General features: G+C 38.7%; 1 non-coding gene across 1 annotated transcript; it reads left to right on the top strand.

The window, feature by feature from the left end:
• The first annotated feature begins 6,182 nt into the window (after positions 1-6,182).
• Positions 6,183-6,289, top strand: LOC147934641 (small nucleolar RNA R71). The gene has a single exon (XR_015573406.1). It is a non-coding gene; the product is annotated as a small nucleolar RNA R71 (small nucleolar RNA).
• Positions 6,290-10,341: the final 4,052 nt, after the last annotated feature.

A 10,341-nucleotide genomic window follows, 5' to 3' on the forward strand; every position in this document is an offset into this window, starting at 1 on the left:
TTTCTCTGAGCTGTTCCTCCTCGGGTCCGGGCTGATCCTTTCTTCCAAACTCCTTATTCTCCTTTTCTTGTTTTGCTTGCTTCCATTGTCCTCCATTAGAATATGTATCTATCTAAACACTTTTGGGAAAAGACAAGTGCATCATACAAGAATTGGAAATTCCTAAACCTTGATCAATTACTTCCTTGATCAATTTAGAAGACTTACATTGCTTCGGTTCCCCACTTGGTTCGAGTGATGATTTTAGACTTTTCTCATGAACGAAAATATGTTCAGGGACCTTCTTTGGTTGAGATGTTGACTTAGCCATCATCTTCTCAATTTTAATGTACTCGATTAATGCCTCAAAAAGATCTGATTGCGTCTTAGCCTCCATAGATGTTGGGGTTTTCTTTTGATCTGGGACTAAGGCTGATTTCTTTTCAGGAACTGCTTGGATTATGCCATTGGCTTGGGAGCACAGTGTAGCGCTTGTGGAGCATACTTATTCTTTACAAACTTCTTAAGATCTCTCCACAATGTGATATTAGGCTCCTTGTAATACCAACAGTCATCAACTTCTTGCAACCACCATTTGTAAGTGTCTCATGTGAGTTGGATAAGTGCAAAAGCTAATCTCTCCTTTCTTGGGATGTCCTTGTAGTAGAACCAGTCGCCCATGTTTTTCTCCCACACAAGGTAGTCTTCTTTTCCTGTAAATTTATAGAGTTTATGAGCTAAAGGAAATTTAGAATGAATCACAAATTTAGATTTGGGAGAATGAGAGGTTTTCTGTGGGCTGTTCCGGGTTGATCAAGATATGTCGTCTGGTGGCTTGTGTTTAAGATCTTGGTGTTGCCTTTGACGTAGAGCACCAAACTTTTCATCGAGCATCATTGCCATAGCAACTGTGATTGATTTCGTAATTCTCCTTTCCAGGCTAGAGGTGGATGACTCTTCCTCTTCGGATGTCACCATGATACCTGAAAAAAAAAGTACAAAAACACCAGTAAAACAAGTTGCTTTTGTAACAGAAATGATGTCACACAACATTGATAATAGGATTTTCACCCAGGGTATCAATTCCCTATGCAGTTGTAGTACAAAGGGTTATCAATCCAAATGGTTGTTATGCTAGTAGATAGGATGCAATCAGAAACAAGCAAGTCAAGCCAAGTAATAATGGGGTTTTATCTATCAACCTAAGGTGAACAAAAATAAGAAAACAGAAAGAACAAAAATCAAGAACAACTCGAAGTACCACACAATGCAGGTGATCGAGTACCAGATCGGGTTGGTGATCGGGTTGGTGGTCGGGTTGATATAAAAACTGTAAACAATCAAGATGCGAAAGCTCCTAATGATAGGGTAATTGGTTCATAAGTATTCCTAATCAACCTAGAATGTTTTACAAGCCTTAAGCAATCTATTCCCTAGACAATGAATCTCTAAACCTTGCTAAAACACTCTCTTGATAGAAACAATAAACCTTAGTCACTCCCCTACCCAACTCTCGTTGGAGAAACATGACTAAGCAGGCATTAAAATCCGATTCATTATTGTCAATAAACTCCTTACACATCTAATCTCTTAGGCTAAGTGAGTAAATCTCTAGCATTAGCTAATTCAGGCATTTCATCGAACACCTCTCGGGCGGAAATGCCTAGAATCTAATCTCAACCTATCGGTCTGAGAATAGCACTAAGAACACTAATCCATAAGGGATTTTTCATAAAAACAATCAAGCTAAAACATCCTAACCGATTAAGAATACATACAAGACTATCCCATCCCTAAAAACTTTGATTCACTATTCAGATCTCATGGCAAAGAACATAAACCCAGAAATAAATAAAAACTGCATAATCATAAAGATGAAAAGGAGATAAATGATTTATTAAAAGAAGCAATAGCAAAATGTAAACAGAATTCAAGTTGAAAGAATAACAAAAACTGGAAAAGAAATGCTAAGAAAGGTGTAGAAACGGCTCTCACCTCTTGTCTCCCGAAATAGGGTTAAGAGGGGCTATTTATAAGGAAACAGGTTGACCTAGCCACATCAGCAGGTATCCGACCATGCCACACGAGGTGGAACTCGAGCTCCACTTTGGGTGCATGATCGGATAGGCGATCAGGTGGTTCCATTCTTCGAGCTGGATGTATATATTCTCACGAAAATAGGAATAACTCTTGAACCGCACATCTAATTAGCCTGAAATCACCACTATTGGAAAGAGAACTAGATTTTCTATAACTTTGATGAAGAACTCAGAAGCTGAATCCCAACGTAAAATCTTCATTCGAGTCGATATTTTTAGGTCTCGTCATGAACTCGACCAGATACTATGTGGCAATGATCGGGTCGTATGGTTGGGTGCCTCCTTTTTCCTTCTTGATGCTTCAGATCCTTTTTGGTCGGGTTAAGGTTTGGACTGTTCTTCTCGCACGATCACTCCATTGGATACATCTCGGGTTTTAGCTCATTCTTGCCCTTTTTGGGCTTCAAAGCACATGTTTTCATCCAAAATGCACAAATGCAACAATGCAGCACCCTAAGTAGCCTAAATAAAAATTCCTACGCTTAAGGACCTAAAAATGCTAAGGTTAGGATATATATAATGCAAAATATGGACAAAAAAAGGTGTTTAAAAAGTGTAAATTGGAGAGTTATCACACCCCCAAACTTATGTCTTGCTAGTCCTCTAGCAAGGAAGTAAGAGGATGAGATTTGAAAATGGGGACTCATAACCTCATAGTACTAAGCGAAAAATTCGAGCTATAGTCCGTAAAGATAGTTTAATGGTGCTAAGATCAATCAACATACTTGCAAATATTTTTCTATGCTTATCACCATGCATCAATTTAGTTCATCCTCCAACTAACAGTAAAGACTTGCAATTCCAAAGAACATCTCTTTCACATTCATTAAAGTGTTTGGCGAGTTCTTGCAAATGGAAAGTGAATCAAGCTCAATCGGTTTTAAGGGTAAGGCTTTTAGAGGTAGGTTTGAAATAGTATTTTTAGGTGGTTTACTCTCAAAACAAGGAATGCTAGACAGTTGTGAAAACTATCTAAGACTGAGAACAATTGGGGCATACAAAGCTTACCTCTTGATGATCTACCCTTGTAGAAGTTTTTCAATCTGATTCTACCCTTTTCTCATTCCCCTTTTTTTTATTCAGCACCCAAAAACATAAACCGTTAACACTCTTGATCTTAACCCTTTTTTTTCTTTGCAATCCCTAAGATATTAACTTTGAACAGCTAGCTCGCGTTTACAACTTTTTTCTTTCTTTGCTATACTCCTATTTTTTTGTTTTCTCTTTCTCTTTTTTTTTTCTTTTCTTTTCTAGGAGACTATAACAAGACTTTTCTCTCTCTCTCTCTTTTTTTTACTTAGAGACTTGTAGCTAATTAAACTAAACCTTAAGGACTCTCTTCTTTTATTTTTCTTTTGATCCTCTAACCCATCCCCAAATAAACATGCTATCCACCTATCTTTCAAAACCGATTCTATTAGCTAGTTCAAATGGTTCTAAACTTAGCTAAAACAAGAGGCAGTTCTTTTTCGTTCTCAATACTCTCAAGGTTTCACAACCTATAGCACTATCAAAGCTGAAAAGGCCTCACTCAACAAATCACAACAAGGCTTGAAAGAAAGGTTTGGGTTCAAGGGTAGGGAAAACAATTCGGGTTAAACGAAAAGATTGGCAAAAATAGAGTGTTAACCCGAGTTTAGAGTCACCATGAGCAAGCGTTCAAGTTCCATATGCAAGATAATTTAAGTTCAGGTTAAGTCTAATAATATAGAGATGATACAATGTTCAAGCAAGTTTCACACAAGTGGAAGAAGCTTTCAAAAGATACAAGGTTTTAAACAAAGATTTTTCTTTTTTATTCAAAGATTGATCTAGCAACAATGAACTGTGATTAAGGGCTATAACTTCAATCCTAAGGTTGGACTTTAAACAAGGTGGTTTTAATCATTGTCCCCTAAAATGAATATGCAACAATCCTATATGAAGCAATCTAGACTCAATCCTAATATGTAAATGCAACTACATGAACACTCTTTTTTATTTTTTATTTTTACAATTTTCAATTTTTTTGGGTTTTTTATGCAAATAGATGCAGACTCAAATGAATAAAACTAGTATGCAAAAATTTGAAATAAGAAAATAAGAAAATAAAACACAATGTTAAATACATTCTAGGACCCTCCCCCAAACTTAAATTACACAGTCCCTGTGTAAATAAAAATCTGAAAAAGATTCCAAGAATCACAAAATGGAACAAACTTTAATGCAATGTTATTTACAAAGGTTGGATGAATGTGGTACCTCATGGGTTGGTGAAGAAAGACGTCACAACAGCTTCCATGCTTCCCAATATACACTCAGGCTTGTTCTCAGCTCCAGTGGTTGCTGGATTTGGCTCATCAGTGAGCTCGTTGATGTGTGCGGACCTGTTGCTCGGACCAGCATCCGAGTCATGCATCGGGTATGGCATCGTGTACCCCATCGGGTTAGGCATCGGATAGGCTCTAGCTCATTCAAATATCCCCTTAACACTTAATGTCTTTTATTCCTAGAATTCAAAGAAACTAAAGAAAAGAAATCAAAACAACAAAAAACTTAGCCATATTCAGAAGGATACCTTTGGGACTTCCTCACAAGTGAACTTGTTTAAAGTCACTAAGCTTGACTTTCTACCCTTCTCATGCTTTGGAAGATTTATAGAGAGGAGATGAAGTCCTCTCTATTCCCTGAGATTTCATTTTTCCTCTTTTTCCAGGATCAATGCTAAAAGTGTTATTCCTCCTCGTTATACACAACCTTTTCTTTGCTTTCTTTGAGGAAGAACCACTAACTTTCCTTTGGAGTTTCTTGATTTCTCCACTCACCTTCTTGAGTGAAGCTGTCAACTCCCTCACAGAATTCTTGAGAATGTTAGTAGTTTGAAGTGCTGACAACCCATCAGATGCAAGATTGCTTGACTCTAGCTGTTGGGGAAGCTCGGAGATTGAATCTGGACATTCTGGAAGAGCTGGAGTATGACCCGACCATGGACCCGAACATGAACCCGACCATGGGGTCGAGTTATGAGGTCGTGCTCTCCTTGGAGCTTCCTCACATCCTGCGAAAATTTCTGCTTTTGGCCCATTTACACCCACAAAGATTTCAGACTCAGTTTCATGACCTTTCTCTTTTAATCCAGAAAGTCTGCCCATAAATAGTTGGCTTCTTCTGCTCAAGATCTTTAACTTGTGTCTTATCCTTCATTTCAGAATGTTCTAGCAAAGTTTCATGACTCAAGACCATCATTGTTTGCTTATCAATATAAGCCTTGTTCTTTGTCAGCATTTGCTCTTTAAACCGTCTTGGAAATGACAAAGGTGGCTGATAGGGAGGAGGAATGAACCGAACTGGATTTTCAGTATCTTGAGCAATGACTCGATCAAGCACTCGACCATGTGTATGGTCAAGTGGTGTCACAAGCTCAGTTCTCTTCTCATTCTGCACTTCTGGTTGGAGAAAATCCTCCCCATCTTGGTTGTCATTGTCCACGGTGAGCTTTGTAGGTAGTTCTTTGAGATATATAGCTTGGGCAGTGGCAAACTCTTTGAGATTGTTAATTGCAGTCCCATTGAATAGTCCAGAAGAAGGAGATGCACTCTTGCTCTCTAGGTAAAGCATTTTGCAGGTTAAAGCTTCAATCTTGATATTAAGGGCACTATATGTGCAGTCTATCTTGTTATTCATCTCTGTGAGCTTTTTACTTGTTTCCATAGCTTCATTAACTTGACTTTGTAGGATTTGCTGAAGCATACTCTTCATCTCCTGATCTTGAGCAGGAGCCTGCTTGGGTTGTTGTGGAGGATAGTTTGGGACCATAAACTGCTCATCTTTACAAACAACATGTACTTGCTTCTGTTGGGTTAGAAGGAGTTTATCCAACTTCTCAAGCTTCTCATTTAAGTCTTTTAGTTAGTTTTATGCCCTTCCTCAGAATCAACACCTCCCCTTAAGCTAGGATCATATTTCTCACTGTAATTTCCATTGCTCTGAGAAAGATTCTCTACTAATTTCCAACCTTCAGCGACATCTCTATTCATGAAACTTCCATTGGAGGCTATGTCTAGAAGTATTCTGATACTGGGAATAACACCTCTATACAAAGTACTCAACAAAGATGCATTGTTGAATCCATGATGTGGGCATTGTCTCTGGTAGACTTTGAAGCGCTCCCAAGCTTCACTAAAAGACTCGCCATTCTGTTGGAGAAATCCAGAAATTTTGTTCCTTAAACGTGCAGTCCTTAAACTAGAGAAGAACTTTGCAAGGAAAACCTTCTTACAATCAATCCAAGATGTGATCTTTCCATGAGGTAGAGTCTTCTCCCACTAATGGGCTTTATCTCCTGAGAAAAAGGAAACAATCTCAGCTTCAATGCATCCTCACTAACTCCATTTATATTGGTGAGGCTACAGAGCCTATCAAACTCATCAAGATGGCATGGTCTTCAGTAGGCAGTCCATGAAATATGTTGCTCTGAACCATTAAGATCAGACTACTCTTGATTGTGAAGGTTGTGTTGTGGACAGTGGGAGGCACTATCCCATACCTCTGAGTATGAGTAGTGGGAGCATCACTATCACCAATCTTCCTTCTCCTTTGAGGTTCACTTTCATCATGTTGGTTTTCCATTCCCACTTCTTCTTATTCTACTATGATATTGTCCTTGGATATCTCAGTTCATTTGGCAAACGATTGGTGTAGATACGTACCCGATCAAGAATCCGAATGGTTACACGAGCAGGTGCTCGGGTAGACAGGTTCGGGTAAGGGTTCGGGTGGTGGATCAGGTAAGGGTTTGGGTGGTGGATCGGGTAAGGGGTCGCGTAGGTTCACCTGAGATCCAAAACAAACAAGCAAACACTCAGTACCGAGATATAATAAAAAGAACTTGATCTAGCAAGTGTTGAAATCCTAAATGTAACAAGAAACAACCAAATAGCAACGACGCCAAATTGATAATAGGATTTTCACCCAGGGTCCCAATTCCCTATGCAGTTGTAGTACAAAGGGTTATCACTCCAAATGGTTGTTATGCTAGCAGATAGGATGCAATCAGAAACAAGCAAATTAAGCCAAGTAAGAATGGGGTTTTATCTATCAACCTAAGGTGAATAAAAATAAGAAAACAGAAAGAACAAAAATCAAGAACAACTCGAAGTACCACACGATGCAGGTGATCGAGTACCAGATCGGGTTGGTGGTCGGGTTGATATAAAAACAGTAAACAATCAAGATGCAAAAGCTCCTAAGGATGGGGTTATTGGTTCATAAGTATTCCTAATCAACCTAGAATGTTTTACAAGCCTCAAGCAATCTATTCCCTAGATAATGAATCTCTAAACCTTGCTAAAACACTCTCGTGATAGAAAAAATCAACCTTAGTCACTCCCCTACCCAACTCTCGTTGGAGAAACATGACTAAGCAGGCATTAAAATCTGATTCATTATTGTCAATAAACTCCTTACACATCTAATCTCTTAGACTAAGTGAGTAACTCTCTAGCATTAGCTAATTCAGGCATTTCATCAAACACCTCTCGGGCAGAAATACCTAGAATCTAATCTCAACCTCTCGGTCTGAGAATAGCACTAAGAACACTAATCCAGAAGAGAATTTTCATAAAAACAATCAAGCTAAAACATCCTAACCGATTAAGAATACATACAAGACTATCCCATCCCTAGAAACTTTGATTCACTATTCAGATCTCATGGCAAAGAACATAAACCCATAAATAAATAAAAATTGCATAATCATAAAGATGAAAAGGAGATAAATGTTTTATTAAAAAGAAGCAATAGCAAAATGTAAACAGAATTCAAGTTGAAAGAATAACAAAAACTGGAAAAAAAAAGCTAAGAAAGGTGTAGAAACGGCTCTCGCCTCTTGTCTCCCGAAATAGGGTTAAGACGGGGTATTTATAAGGAGATAGGTTGACCTAACCACGTCAGCAGGTATCCGACCATGCCACACGAGGTGGAACTCGAGCTCCACTTCGAGTGCATGATCGGATAGGCGATCGGGTGATTCCATTCTTCGATCTGGATGTATATATGCTCACTAAAACAGGAATAACTCTTGAACCGCACATCCGATTAGCCTGAAATCACCACTATTGGAAAGAGAACTCGATTTCCTATAACTTTGATGAAGAACTCAGAAGCTGAATCCCAACGTAAAATCTTCATTCGAGTCGATATTTGAAGGTCTCGTCATGAACTCGACCATATACTATGTGGCAATGATCGGGTCGTATGGTCGGGTGCCTCCTTTTTCCTTCTTGATGCTTCAGATCCTTTTTGGTTGGGTTAAGATTTGGACTGTTCTTCTCGCACGATCACTCCATTGGATACATCTCGGGTTTTAGCTCATTCTTGCCCTTTTTGGGCTTCAAAGCACATGTTTTCATCCAAAATGCACAAATGCAACAATGCAGCACCCTAAGTAGCCTAATGCAAATTCCTACTGTTAAGGAATTTACAAGGTTTTCGAGTGGAATGGACGAAATGATGATGAAGAATGAATTGAACTTTGGTGATGCAGCAGAATTGATAGATCAATGGCGATGAAGGTGAAGGGAATGGATGCAGCGGATTGAAAGGGGGAACGAATTGTACTTCCAAGAGAGATGAAAATCTCTTAGACTACAGGCTTGAATACAACTTAGATATGACAAACTATGAAATAAACAAGTTGAGAAGATATTACACACTCCTCAGATCAAACAAGTAAAAAGAGAAGTTTTTGATAAAATGTTTGATGAGTAGAAAATGAGAACTACATGGAGTTTATACAGAATAGGGAGGATGAAGGAGAAGAGGGGAGAGAAGAAAAACATGCAAGATCATGAACAAACCCAAACTCATGCAAGAACATGCACAAGTCCACACTCATGCAAGCTCATGCAAAGTGTCTTGGAAATTACAAAAACATTAAATGCAAAGTTTGAACATAAAAGATAGAAATTGGACCAAGGCATAGAGATGGACCTTGGACCACGAAATTGGCTGGCAAAAGAGGTTTGAAAGTGCTACTTAGGCCTCATTAAACTTGTCAATAAAATCCAATGGGACAAAACTTGACAAGGGAAAAAGAGTGCATAAGCAACCTTTTACCGAGCACCTTAAGTTGTGATCATCGTTAAAATGGTTTGAGCTACGTCTTCTTGCTTCTTGTCCATATTCCTAAGTAGTCCATTGATAGCTTGATTGAACCTCTTGGATCTTGATCTTGTTAAAGGACCCGTTGGAACGATCAATACTTCTTCTGATGCTTTCTCCAGTACAAGCTTGCTCCTCCGATGCTTCCTCTGGTATAAGCTGCTCCTCTGCTACAAGGTTCTCCTCAGGTCCATGTTCTTTGGTTGAGCTGGCCATTATCTCATCAAGACATCAACATAACAACGTGCCACAACTGCGTCAAGAATGCAATAATCGAGATTGCCAAAAACTGTTCTAACCATCGAGAAGCAATCATTTACTACATCAATTGTATGGTCCTTTACTCAGATAATTTCTTTCTAAAGACGACTCGATTTGACACATCCTAATAGCATTTGGAGCTCTGATGATCTAATACCGAAATCACTAGGTCCGTTCAAAAAGAGATTGTATAAGAAGATTGGAGAGGTTATCGTAAGATCGGCTATGTTGTCATCAACTCTCACGCCGTGTTATTACATGGATGTGACTCGATTTGATGGCTCCTATAATATTGTTAAGTATAGTCCACATTTGAATCCTGAAAAGTGTACCATATGTCTGGCATATGCGTTACAAGAAATTACGTACTGACTGTTGCAGTGTCAAGTTTTCGGCTATCATCTTCACTCCAAACTATTTTCTGAATTATTTTATCACAACTCCACCGTTGCTGCCGCTTCCATCAACTTCTTTCTCCATCAGAGGTGAGCATATATACTTCCATCCCTATATATTATATTAGTGTGGCCATGTTCGTTTCATAATTAATCGCAAAAAACTGTGATTGTGATTGCAACTGCGACTTTAAATCGCAGAATGTTGTTCGTTTAGCAATCGCGTGACTGTTCGCTACTTAAAACAGTAGCGTCGTTGATATTTTCTGCAATAAAAATATTCAGTCGTAATCGCAACGTTTGGTCGCAGGATCCTACAACCGTCAAAAGAACAACTTTGAATCGCAGTCGCAAACGAATAGCGCATATATATATTTTTAGGAGAACAATTCTTGGGTTCACTCCTAAGGTGAACCCCTTTGTTCACTTCTCTTTATTTTAGTCAATAAGAATATGACATGTAATAA

This window comes from Camelina sativa, chromosome 11 (assembly GCF_030686135.1).
Source record: "Camelina sativa cultivar CO46 ecotype springtype chromosome 11, ASM3068613v1".
Classification (NCBI taxonomy): Eukaryota; Viridiplantae; Streptophyta; class Magnoliopsida; order Brassicales; family Brassicaceae; genus Camelina; species Camelina sativa.